This window comes from Mytilus galloprovincialis, chromosome 5 (genome assembly GCF_965363235.1).
Source record: "Mytilus galloprovincialis chromosome 5, xbMytGall1.hap1.1, whole genome shotgun sequence".
NCBI classification, from domain to species: Eukaryota; Metazoa; Mollusca; class Bivalvia; order Mytilida; family Mytilidae; genus Mytilus; species Mytilus galloprovincialis.
The window spans coordinates 3,612,193-3,626,803 of NC_134842.1; the positions used below are offsets into that span (position 1 = coordinate 3,612,193).

Genomic DNA, 14,611 nt, shown 5'->3' on the forward strand with positions numbered 1-14,611 from the left:
CACAATTATTTCGTAGTGCATTTCTTTTAGAACATAAATGAAAATAAAAAAACTCCCACCTGCGCTTTCTCAAAGAAACTTTTACAGAGTGTTGCACTACTTTTGGGACAAATCATATCAAAATTATAGAAAACTTCATCACCTCTAACTCAAAATATGGACAATTTTATCTTTAGGGCGTCTTGAAATCTTTTGACAGCTTCCGAAGTACTATTTTTCAACCTTTTTCACCTGGACCAAATCGCTACTTTCCTTAAAAATTCTGGACCTAAATTTTTTTACAGTGTAATTTCATCCCCCTACTTGCAATTTAAGGCATTAAACCTGGAGAAATAAAAAAGGGAAGGGTTATAAAAGTTAATGGCAAGTAACCCACTGTCAACACTAGGGACTATATTTGTGAACAACGAAAATCAAGGGACGACAATTGTGGTCTCGGACCTTCTAGGACAATCCATCAGTGCTTTTTCTTTTGATAGCCTTATTAACATGCCAATGGTAAGATATGAATCTTGTATAAATGACTAAGATCGACTAAGGCTAATTTGAGGGGTGGTCGGAGGGGTCCTGATCCCGAAATCCTGGGCTTAAAACAATGCAGAATTTAAAGAAATTCATATCCCGAAATCCTGAAATTGAAAAAATATATTCCCGGATCCAGTAAGGATCAATCCCCAAATCCCGAGCTTGAAAACACCCGATCCCGACGTCCCATAAAGGTCCTGCCTCCATCTAATCCCTACCCTACTTTTATTTTTGCCAAATCACTACGTTCCATTCAACAATAAATTGTTATGCCCCATTTGTGGTTATTATGTTTTCTAGTCTGTGCATCCGTGCGTTCGTTCGTTTGTTCGTCCGTTCGTCTGTCCCGCTTCAGGTTACAGTTTCTGGTTGAGGTAGTTTTTGATGAAGTTGAAGTCCAATCAACTCGAAACCTAGTAAATATAGTGCAGATGTGGCATCCGTGTACTATGAACACATTCTTGTTTCCACATGTTTTACTTATTTTAATATATATGCAACTGGTATGACCCCTTAAATAGTAAACATTTCAAAGAAAACAGTAGACAAAATACAGAGAGCCTGTATATTTTAAAGTAGTATAATCGTAGTTTACATGTAGATATCATAAACGCGAAAAATAATTGTCCTCTCTAAGGAGGTATAATAGTTGTGGTTATTGCAATCTAAAAACCATGATATGGCGAACGCTTATTTATTTTTCATTTTTGTTATCTATCATACGATTGGTTGTAATTGTGCATGTTTCAAACCGGAAGTCTTATATCTATGACTAAAAGTCAGTCTGATGAAGGAATCAATATCCGGACTCCTTTTTTGTCGTTTTTCCCCAAAAATAACTCAATCTGAATAATCATAAGAACGGATGACAAATGCGACTATGCATGTTACAATGTACCTATAGAACACAGAGGCATGGTGAAAAATGTATCGTAGAAGGAAGAGAAGCGACACACAAAATGAGGTCTTCTCATTTAATCGTATAGATAAACGAGTCTAAATTGAAAACTATATATATATATAGCATGTTGTTTTATGGATTTCTAGCATTTAATCAGAAACAGTAGTAGGTTTATATATGTTCAGTGAATTGGAAAAATCAGGCATTAGATACATCTCTGAAATTGTCTTTAAATTTTGTAAAATCACTGAACTAAAAAGTGATACTATATGAAATCCCCGACTTTGACAAGGAATTTTACAAAATCACTAAAATAATTCAGATTTTCTTTACATATTCTTTGATTTAAATTGGGGTTTTGAATAATTGTGTCCAAAAAAAAGTACAGAATTGACAGAGATAACTTTACTAATTTTAAATGTTTTGGATGAGAATTTTTATGAAGTAAACATATCAAAATTGTTAAGATCAAATTTTCTTCTTTATAAATAATACGCACGTTTTGCCTTGAAAAAAACTTTAACTTACTTTTGTTATTACTTTAGGAAAACCGTATTTTGTTACTTCTAACAATACCACACAATATGGAATTAAAGGTCAACAGTGTACCCTTACTTTTGACTTTGTAAGTTTTCCAGATATTGAAAACATTTCCGTAATTGTGAATGATATGCTACGTTCTGAAAACTACTCCATTAAAACCATGAAAGTTATGGACAGAGTTTACAATAAAACTGTTTTGGTGAATGGAAGTAGGCTGATGCTGACAGTTAGTGTAAAAGCAGAGAGAGATTTTGGGTCGTATAAAATAAAACTCAATAATAAGGTTGGATCCGCCGACTTCACAATTGATCTTCGTAAGTATGATTCAATATATAACTATTCTACAATAATGTTGTTTTATATTGTTTCTATACCTTTAAGCTAAATTAAATATTAAATATTCAAAAAATATATATTCAAACGGGATCATCGAATTATCTCTGTACCATCAAACATAATGTTCATTTATTATCTACTTATTATCCATTTTTATAATGAAACTTATTAAAAATGTACCCAGTTCAAAGTTTTGTGTACACCATAGTTGCGTGTTTTTAAATTGTAAGCTTCGAAATAAAAGTTATAGTGAACTATAGGTTTTGAAAATGTTTAATAAGGAGTTTCATTGATGCGTATACCGCATCACAATATTGCTAACTTATTGTTTATTTAGTGGTAGCGCTGACATAAACTAAAAAGGTATTAAGATAACATTATGTATACCTGATTGTTAGATCAGTCTGTTCACAATAGCTATTCATCATCGTACCAATTTAGTGAGGAAAGTACAAATCAACTTACCTCGCAATCGATTGTGCATAATGCCCAGCTTGAACTGGACAGGATAAAACTTTACTCATGCCAAGTATTTCTTTATTTGAAACAAGGATAAATTATGCACATTTTTGGGAAAAGTGCAAATTTAACAAAGACTAATAGGGGAAAATCAATGGTGGTATTACAACTTTTATGGGAAGCTGTACATGGACCTTTGACCTTAGTGTGAGTAATCTCATGTATTAAAATTTTTTGCTATTTAAGTGAAATAGTTCAAAAAATTAAATATTCTGAGTGGATTGAGTCTTCAAAACACATTTTATGAGAAAATTGTCTTGAAATAGGACTCTACCATGAATATTCAGTTGACAGAACAAGCCATACGAAAGGGGGGGGGGGTCTTTTTCTCCTTATTTCTTCTATTCAGCTATGATAGAACATTTTCCTAGGAAATACTTAAATAAATATATAGTTATAAGTAGATGAAAATATTTTTAATGCCGTAACGACAAATTATTTACGTAAAGAGAAGCCTTTGATGTCCCTCTTTGGAACGCGGTGTAAATTTTAATTTTTACGTAAGGACTTATTGAAACCTCCTTGGAGACAGAAAACTTTTATATGGATTGTTCATTCTGCTAAAATGCTTCAATTACTCACTTCTTATCACATTTCTACCATCACTGAGTGAAAGTTACCCCATTATTTTTATTTATTGTCCTGAATAGTTGAAATTTTGAGGAAATGAGAGGTATAAATTGACCAAAAGAGACCTTATAAGGAAAACGAAAAGGTCCATTAGTGGTATTTATCTTCCTTAAATCATCTTGTGTATCATATTCAACTGTTTGTAGGCAGATACGATAGATATTTGATCATTTATTGGTCCACACTCTATTCTATAATGATGCGGCTTGGTTTGGATTTGTCGAAAAAAATTTGCTCGAATCGCTGTAGATGTCGTCTTTCATTATACTAGATTTTTCTCAAACTATTGAACTGATTATGACAAAACTTAATAGAAATGCTTGAAATAACCAGTATTACAAAGGGAAAAGGTAAAATTCAGTTTTTTGAACAAAAATGTCTTCTTTAGGTGTAATACCACCAAATCATGGTACATCACATCCGGTTGTATACGAAAGTAGGTCGAAAAAAATATTCCCTTGAATTTGACAGTTGTAGGTAATTAATCCTACATTTTATTGCAGTAAAACCATTTCTGTGTCATAAACATATATCTCGGGTATTTCAAAACACCATTATTTTTTATTTGGGATTTCTATAGAAAATTTTGTAATCTTGAGGTTACATGGTGACTAAACCTTGTACACAGTTAAAATAAGGGGAGAAATTTTATTGGTTAACTTCCAATGATGGTTATTTTCTTATATGCAATGAAATGTTATGTAATTTTTTTTCTATAGAACTGGACAGGATAAAACTTTATTCATGCCAAGTATTTCTTTATTTGAAACAAGGATAAATTCTGCACATTTTTTTGAAAAGTGCAAATTTAACAAAGACTAATAGGGTAAAATCAATGGTGGTATTACACCTTTAATGAACTTACGAAGATCAAACAGGAAACTGGCTCGGACGTCGCCCAGTATAAAAAGATCCGAAACAGACGTCACCATGGACACGGTGTCGTCTGATACGGCAGGTGTCCCCACATCACCAGACATGACAAATATCTCAAACACGACTCATTCAGATCATCGTCCTAGTGACAATAGCAATATTACACATATACAGCCATGTTCAGTTCTCCTTAAAGACATTTTGGTGTTTGATGACACAGTACAACACTGTCGCATTTCAAAATGTGAGACCAAAGGCTGCAAAACTTGTGCTATTTTAATTACAGATGCTGAATTCACTAGCAATTTGACCAAGAAGTCATATTTTACCAGAAGTTACGATGATCTGAATTGTAAATCTATAAATGTCGTCTACGGATTAGAGTGCAACCTTTGCGGATTGGTATACGTCGGTGAAACGAAAGGAAGGCTTAACAAACGTATGTGCGGTCATAGATCAGACATTAACCTTAATGCTAACGACATTCTATACCAGCATTTCAATCAGCCCGACAATTCCATCGTTTCTATGACAGTTCGTATTATCGAAAAGATATACCATAGCTCTAATAATCCTAACTTTCAACGACTCTTCGTAGACAAAAGGAGGCTACTGGATTTGACAATTGGGAACTGCAACACCTTATGGCTGCAATGACAAAATTGATGGTATAGGTATTCTATCTAGTCCTTCGTGTAACTCGGTGAATGTGATGAATATTTTCAACTCGACTCCTCGACGTAGACGCAGTCATGGTCATCGTCATTATACATCACCTTCTCTGCATGATGTCTCTATTAATGACTTGCTGCCATTCATACAAAAGCCGTTAGGTATTCATCACATTCGCACGAAACTTTATTCACTACCCCTTTCAAAACTTCATTCTCTGTTTAATTTATGTTTGGAATCCACTGTTACAAACCCTCATTCAAACCAATACAAACTTGAAGGTATAATTTCGGATATTGCAAGTCACAGACTTTTCAAGCCAGTTCGCATTGGAAAAGATGAAAAAGAGAAAAGGTCTTTTCTTAATCTTTCCTTTGCCAACAAAAGTCTCGATGGCGTCAACCTAAGCAATATCCTTCATCATAAATTAGTGCAATCGAAAATACCCTTCTTATTTCAAAGACCAGTCTGTACCAATAATTTCTTATACCTATACCAAACCTATTGCAACTAAAATTTTCAATTACAAACGCGTTTTGCAGGATCTCGATATTGACGACTTCAAGTCTAAACCTCCTGATTGCACTTGTGCTAGTTCCGAATTCACATATAATCCTGTTGGCCACGTTATTACCGGTGACCTTAACATTGTTAATAACAGCTACTTCTCTACGAAATGTGTTATCGAAAGGTCCCAAATATCGTGAGCCTAAATCCATCAATTGGAAATACAACTTTAAAATTTTGATGGATTCAGTCGAGGATTATGCCAGGCAATGGGCTAAGCGCGAGAAGGAAGACGTAGACACTCTTTCCGAATGGATTAAGGCAGTGAGGTCGTTGATACAAATCAGAATTAAGACACTGAATGGGTCCATCAATGTCCATGCTACGTCAATCTTTAAAGACCCAAATGTTGCAAAACACCTATCCGACCTCCATGACAAATATGTTGTTGTCCCCGCAGATAAAGCCCCAAATAACATCGTTTTTGTGTGTAAAAGTCACTACATCAACTGCTTGATAAACGAATTAGGTATTGACAATTCACTTGGAAACTCAACATATACTCTCACGACACTTACCAAAGAGGAAATCCTGGATAATCATAGGTCTGTTCTATGTTCCTTTGGAATTTCAACCAAAGATGAAGAACTGGATCTTCCATCACTGTATTGGATACCCAAACTACATAAGTGTCCTTACAAACAACGGTATATTGCTGGGTCTTCCAAGTGCTCCACGAAACCTCTTTCTAAATTATTAACATCTATTTTATCAGCAATCAGAGACGGGCTTCAAAGTTATTGTGAAACTGCCTATTCTAGAGGTGGCGTGAATCAGATGTGGATACTTAAAAATTCAAAAGATCTTTTAGAGTACATACAATCTAACTCTCTTTCATCTTGTAACAGTATTAAAACATTTGACTTTTCTACTCTGTACACAAGTATTCCACATTCCAAACTAAAAGACAAATTGAAAGAGTTGGTATTACTTTGATTCATAAAAAAGAATGGCCAATGTAGATACAAGTATCTTGTCTTAGGGAGGGATAAATCCTACTTTGTAAAGAATCACTCTGATTCAAACAAAAAATTCTCTGAAACTGATATTATCAAGATGCTTGATTTCTTGATTGACAACATATGTGTTACGTTCGGAGGACGTGTTTTTCAACAGACTGTCGGCATTCCAATGGGAACAAACTGTGCCCCTCTACTCGCCGACTTGTTTCTTTATTATTATGAGGCTGACTTCATGCAGAAACTTCTTAGGAAGAAAGATAAGAAGTTAGCAATATCCTTTAACTCTACTTTCCGCTATATAGATGATGTTCTTTCACTAAACAATTTAAAATTTGGTGACTATGTGGAACGCATCTATCCAATCGAACTAGAGATAAAGGATACTACAGATACAGTTAAGTCGGCTTCATATCTTGACTTACATCTAGACATTGACAATGAGGGTCGGTTGAAAACAAAACTTTACGACAAAAGAGATGATTTCAGCTTTCCAATTGTGAACTTTCCATTTCTAAGTAGCAACATTCCAGCAGCACCTGCATACGGGGTATATATCTCCCAATTGACACGATATTCCCGTGCTTGCATTTTTATCATGATTTTCTTGATAGAGGTTTGCTGCTCACAAGGACGCTATTAAACCAAGAGTTCCAAATGGTGAAGTTGAAATCATCCCTTAGTAAATTTTACGGACGCCATCACGAGTTGGTTGACCGTTATGGAATAACCGTTTCACAAATGATATCGGATATGTTTCTTACGTCGTAACTACAATCCCCTTCCCTTTCATGAATATGACCTACTGATTTAGACTGTTTACCGGATTTGTAATCACATAAGCAACACGACGGGTGCCACATGTGGAGCAGGATCTGCTTACCCTTCCGGAGCACTTGAGATCACCCCTAGTTTTTGGTGGGGTTCATGTTGTTTATTCTTAAGTTTTCTATGTTGTGTCGTGTGTACTATTGTTTTTCTGTTTGTCTTTTTCATTTTTAGCCATGGCGTTGTCAGTTTGTTTTGGATTTATGAGTTTGACTGTCCCTTTGGTATCTTTCGTCCCTCTTTTAATGACTTTCCAACAGTATCGTGACTATATCCCTTCCTAATAAAGTCTGGTTGAAAGTTTGGTTATATTTTGAGGTGAATGATAACATGTTTGTGCTTTGTAAAGAATATGTCCATAAAAGCAAATGAAAAGATTATATGCGAAATTCCTGGAAGTATGAGATATCTGATGTTGATTTATATTTACAAATGATTTCCTTGTCGATTGATCTAAGTAAAGATTTAAATTAAGTAATTGTAACAAAGCATGTCCAATAGATTTATAGTTCTTTTGCTTAATGTTTCTGAAATATGTTCCTAAAGAGTCTGAATATGTCTATTCGCATTCTGATTTTGAACATACCGATTAAATAAGGTGTGTGTGAATTTTGTCCTAAATGACATTATGAGGCAAAGTGGTATGTAGAGTAAAATATCTAACCTATGAACAGATTAGCAATTTACAATATATGCATGCAATTTTGACACTATATACGTAGTAAATTCCACAATTGTTAAGGCTGTTATTGAACAATTTATTACCAGTTTAGAAGCTGAACAATGGCTTGAAGACAAAACAAATCTACATTTGTAAGGTTATTTTGCAGCTTCGGAAGCCAGTATATAGTTGGAACTCTCATTAAATGATTTGAAGTAAACAATGTATTTTTTTAATATCTTTCATGTGTTTTTCAATCCGAGTCGAATGTCTACATAATTGATTTGAATATTGATATTCCTTTTGTTATATGGGTGTTTAAATATTGGTTTGTTTTTGTGTGTGTGGTTTATATATATATATATATTCATTAAATAAAATAGTAAAAGTAATCATCAACCAGATGATGTTTTTCTGTATATAAAGAAGAAGAAGAGGAAAATAAGTTAAAAAGTTAACAGTTCCATTCCATCGATTTCATTCTTCTATTGGGACTCTTCAGGATAACTGATATGGCGTCGTTATGGGCGACGTCGTTAAGGAGGTTTGTGACGTTCCGTCATTGTTCGTTATTATATTTTATATATATATATATATATATACATATATATATAAAATATATATATATATATATATACTAAGTGCTTATTTCGCAATTCATATACACCTGAGCAGTTGCGTGTTAGCCTTGAAAGGCTAAGGTGTAAACTCCTTCGGACGGTGATCTTAGATTGATTTTTAGGTCCTTTGTTTTTTATATTGTTTTCCAATTCTGTTCGTGTTTATTTTTGGCTTTAAAATATATAGGGAGTTCCTAATGAAGGTTAATCCAGAAAAAACGCCTCAGAGGTTTGAAATTTATAAAGTGTTTTTTTTCTACTTGTAAGACCTCGATTTTGGTTTATTTTAGCTATAAAATAGTATACTGCTCGATGGTCTTATAAAAGTAAAATCAACTCTAGTGAGAGTTGTATTGGATTTGATTCAAGACCGAGTTAAAATCAATTATATAAAAAATAAAAGTTGCTGCTTCTCTGCTTAGCATGCGTTATTAGTGTGAAATGCCCGTAGGCTCGGAATAAGAATCAGGTATTTAGATATGATGACATGGCTTTCTATGAACAGTTACCTTGGACTCTTTTCTCTCTCTTTTTTTTTCTTCTGTTTCATATGAAACGATGTATAATTGTAGATGTTTCAATTCATTAAATATATTTTGTGCATATTGTTTGTAAATAAATCGATTGTTCTAAAACTAATGTTTTCTCATTGGCAACCATTCCACGTATTCTTAGTAAAATATGTATATACATTATATGTGACCTATTCTTGTTTAAATGTTATCTTGCATTTTACGATTTCGAGTTTATATCCCAATACAATGGAGAAATTTATACAAGCATGTGTATTACATGTAAAACTTCAGCTCATATAATCATTTCGAGGGTTACAAGCTAATTTAGGTCGTACGAAGGATTGAAGATGTTCTCCACAGTCGCCTTGAACAATAACAATCTTAGATTTAGATATCAACATAAACCGCAAAACTTGCAACTCTTACGACACAGACATGGTATGTTCAAGAATGTAATGTATCTAATGTAATATCAATAATTCATCTTTTTTTCTATTTTCGTAGGACAATTCAGAGCACCACAAAACCTACAAGCTGTTGCATTGGATACACAAATTATAGTCAAATGGACGGGTAACCACAATAGCGGATTACAAGAAACATTCTTCGTAGAATATCGTAAACATTTTGAATCACTATGGAGTCAAGTCTCGGCAGAATACAAATATACAGCTATCCTAAATGGTTTACAACCTGGTGCAGTTTACTTCCTACGGGTGTTTTCTAAGACTGTAGCTGGTGAAAGTGGCAGATCAGATATTGTCATAGTTAAAACAGGTAGGCTGCACAAATAGGTAATCCAGTTTTATTTGTGTAAATAGTATCGATTGATGTGTACATCAAATCAATCTACAAAAGTTTCTGTTTGTTCTACATTGGCATTAAAAGACTAATTTGGTTTATTGCACATATTGCAATTGATTTATAAGCCCTGAAAATTAAATATTACGGATTGTATCATATTGATGCATATCGGAGGTTTTCAACGTGTTGCTATACATTTCGGTTATCTTCGGGTTGTATCATCTCTTTGTACATGCGGTATGTTTGCCATAAAACAACTACAACAAAGTTACAAAACAACGTGGATGTAGTCGAAAATCACCAGTTATAAAGTATGTTTATAATCACAACGGATCCACAGATGCAGAAGTTTTTAAGCGAAAATATCAATTATACAATGTTATTTATGAAATATACATTTCTCTCTCTTTTTTTTTTCTTCGTGAAACAAATATTAGACTTACATGCAGGTAATGTAATGTAAAGAAATGATATGTAGTTAATATAATATATCATCTCTAATCATAGAAAAGCAACATTCTAAGGTTAAAGTCTTCACGGTGGAATTGGCTATGATACTTGGAGTGATATTTTTAATGATTGTTATTTGTTGGTGTGGAAACAAAGGTAATTTTTTTATATTTTACTATGAAAGAGACGAGAATTTATATTATACTTGTTTTCGTATAAATGAAAAGAAATGGTAGTTTAAGATTATAAGACTCATTGTAAAATTGTAAAACATGTCACAAAAAGACAAGGAAATACCATTTTGTAAACGAATACAATTAGAAAGAACCTAACAGATTATGTTTATTTAAATAGTGGAATAATTATATTGTAAATATCACTATTATCATTATTATTGTTATTATTATTATTAACATAATTATGTATTATGATTATTTTAATCTTTATTGTTATTATCATCATAATGATAATGAATATCCTCAGTATTATACGCATTAATCATTAGTATTTAATGCGATAGTCATTATTAATCTTATAAATTATTTCTTTGTTTAAATTTCACATTTCACACGTTTAAATTTCTGAAAGACGGCAAAACGTTTAAATCATGTTATATAATTTAAAAATCAAAGTCGCTTACATTTCAGTATTGCGTTTGCCTTTATACACAAGTGACAACATCAGCAAGACATGTAAACTTTTATTTATATACTGGAAGGAAAATGCTTCTGCTTCATAAATCTGGGCTGTTTTTGGCAATACCATGCACATTAATCGGGGACTAGCATCACTAAGTCATGCTAAATTACTGAAACCTTCACAATTTTAGTATTTTTGTTAAATTTTAGACGGTTTCCGTCTTAAATGAAATGGCCGCATGTGTGTTCATTCTTAATATTGAAATGTAAGTTGTATTTGATGATAATACATATCATATATAAATGTTGAGGATGCGTTTCATTTTTAACAAAAAACTTCTGAAAAGTGACATTTTTTGACACATTTTAGCTTGAATTGGAGCGTTTTTTATGACTAAATCAGTTAAAATCTTTAACATTAACTATGTGGATCAACAGAAATAGACACTTTAGTGTTTAGATAGTGTCCAAAATCTTTCGTTAGATGAACCTGAAATTTGAGGCCAAAATCGGCCCTTACTGGACCTACTTCTTTGAATTTGGTGTAAATATGTTGGAATTAACACAATTACTCAACTACAAGTTATAACGTGTGTTTGCAAACGGGTAATTATTCCTGAATTCAAGTCAATTAGCTGTTTTAAGGTTACATTATTTTTAATTTCAGCATTGACGTACAAACAACGGTCCAGCAGAATCCAAAATATGTATGTGTTCTTTATTGTAGGTTCTTGATCGTTCTTTGCTAAAATATCAATGGCTAAAATATTGGTTTTAAACATAATTCAGTTCTAGATTATTTTGACAGGATTTAGAAAAAAAACAATGTTTATCGTCTTTAAGGATACAACAGTGTCAAAGAGACAACAATTGACTTAAGATCAGAAAACAGGTCACCAAAGAGTCTTAAGCACAGCGGGTTAATCTCGCATCAGTTGGCAGGCTTCACCTGGCCGATGTGTTCTTACTTATTAAAAAATGGACGTCACTCTAAACTACAAAACATATAATCAAATTTGAATAAAAATAAACATACATGACTAACATAGCTTCCTAACTTGGGACAGGCGCACAGCTATGGTGGGGTAAAACATGTTTTCTTGGATCTCAACACTTCCGAGCTCTTCTGGCCAATATAGATTAAACAAACAAACAGCAATACGCAGAGTTAATATCAGTTTAAAAGAAGTCAGGGTCCGATGTCAAAATTGGTAACTGATGAAACTTAGCAAAATTACAATGGTACATAAATAAACATAGTTCAACTAGAAGTAATGTAATGTCTTTCGTTATAATCATATTATCATACCATCATTAAATATGGATGTGTTACATAAAACACAAAACATATGTCTTGAATTAAAATTGAATAATGTATAATTAGTTTCTATGCCGTTTAATGAAATCGTAATCCCTGGTTCTATACGTTGTTTTAAAACAGAACAGAGAGTTTTTATTTCTCACATATTCATTATGCCCGCTTTGTATGATTGGTTAGAACGGAATACAGCGTAATACTTGTGTGTTTGCGTATTTCAATCCTGGTTACTGTGCTGAGTTTATTTTAACTTACTTTATCTTTGTCTCAGTAGAGGGACCCTATCACGCAGAAATGATGAAACAATTATGAGACCAACCCATTACGATGAAATTGATAGTATGTATTATAACTCAATAAACGCTACTATTTCCCATCAAGTCTCCAGAAACAACGTACAAGATAGCACACGTCAACCGTTAAATGTCAATTTAGGAGATTGGCAAGCAAACAACATTTCCAATCGAAATGTAATTTGTACTGTTTATCAGTTAAAATCCAGTCGGGAGAATAATTCCCTGAGATCATCATCGGACGAATCCTATCTGGTTCCCTGTAGGAATTATATTGATTTAGATAATGTGAAGATAACCGAAAATGAACATCAAGATACAGGTAACGAAGAAACAGCAATAAACCTAGACGAATCGTCCATTTCGAGTAACAACAGCGAAACGAATATCAAGGTTATTCGAAGATACGAAACATTAAACGTGTCTGATGTAAATGAGCATTGTTACGAGAAATACAACGAAACTGAGGAATCTCCAAATGAGTAATGTGCTCGTCTGCAGATTTTTGTTTTGTTTTTCCAATGTGAATGATTTCATTTTATTTAAGTGTGCCGTCGTAAGTTTCCATAAATAGGGTGATTGTAACTCACCTACCCTTCCGGAGCGCCTGAGATCACCCCTAGTTTTTGGTGGGGTTCGTGTTGTTTATTCTTTAGCTTTCTCTGTTGTGTCATGTTTACTATTGTTTTTCTGTTTGTCTTTTTCATTTTTAGCCATGGCGTTGTCAGTTTGTTTTAGATTTTTGAGTTTGACTGTTCCTTTGATATCTTTCGTCCCTCTTTCAAACTACCGCCTATTGTTTTATGATTATGTTCTTTAACGGAGACAGGCACACATTCTTGATGTAAGATTATATCAGATAGGACCCTTTTCTCATTTCTTTTGTAAATAATCCATCATTACCGTGAATAATAATTCAATCATTTCATATACATTTATACTAAAATGCATACTAGTGCTCTTATTCATTTTTTAAAGATCACTCAATGATATGCGATGTACATATAACACATTTCCAAAGTTTTTCGTCGGTGAACATGTAAATAAACCGAGCGTATGGAATTACTCATTTGAAATTTTTTATAAACAATCAGATATATGGATGTTGAAAACTTCCTTAAAAACGTGTATGGTGTAATGGTTTATGGCATATATTGCAATGGAAGAATGTGTATAGTCCTATAGTGTATAATGAAAGGTTTAAGAGGAATGGTGTAATGGTGTTACGTGGGATCAGGAATGGTGCAAATGAACTGTGTACGACATTTAAAACTATGCAGTATATCAGTTTAACGTTTTGAAAATTGATCTTTTGTATATATTTATAAGTTATGTCTATGGATGCAAATTTCGAGCGTACCGCTAGAGATCTATTATAATCGAACATTTGTGGTGGTTCCAGTGACTGTCTATCAAGTACATAAAGGCTAACTGTTTCATTGTCGTTGTTGGGTTTTTTTTTCAATATATTAGAAGAAGATGGGGTATGATTGTCATGCGACAATTCTCTGCTAAGCAGAGACCAACTGACAAAGACAGAATATGTTTGTATAATTCATTTGAACAAAAAAAAAGTACCGTTGTTTGTACGGAATGTGGTGAAGATAAGGTATCCAATACAAACAAGGTTAGTACTCCGATTTGTTGTTCAGTGCAATGTTCATTGAAGTCATGAAGTACTTATGATTTGCCAATATCTCATCCTTGTCCAATACATATGGGATTAAATGAGTGCTCATGTATTATGTATTCCTTATTCTTTTACGAGACACTCGTAGAAGAACGATTTACATACAAAGAGAAAATTGTTTGAAGCTTTTTCCGCAGGATCAACAAAGTACTTATCATGATAGACGCTTTACAGCCTCTTTGTCCCTGTAAACGGACTTTTGTATCTCATTCACATAGTTTTTAACTTCGACGTTTTATCGGAGACCTGATTATTTTTACAATTCC

General features: G+C 33.2%; 1 long non-coding RNA gene across 1 annotated transcript; it reads left to right on the top strand.

Annotated features, from left to right (window-relative positions):
- Positions 1-10,461: 10,461 nt before the first annotated feature.
- On the top strand, positions 10,462-14,080 carry LOC143074970 (uncharacterized). Its single transcript, XR_012978201.1, has 3 exons — positions 10,462-10,562; positions 11,712-11,751; positions 12,634-14,080. It is a non-coding gene; the product is annotated as an uncharacterized LOC143074970 (long non-coding RNA).
- The last annotated feature ends 531 nt before the right edge of the window (positions 14,081-14,611 follow it).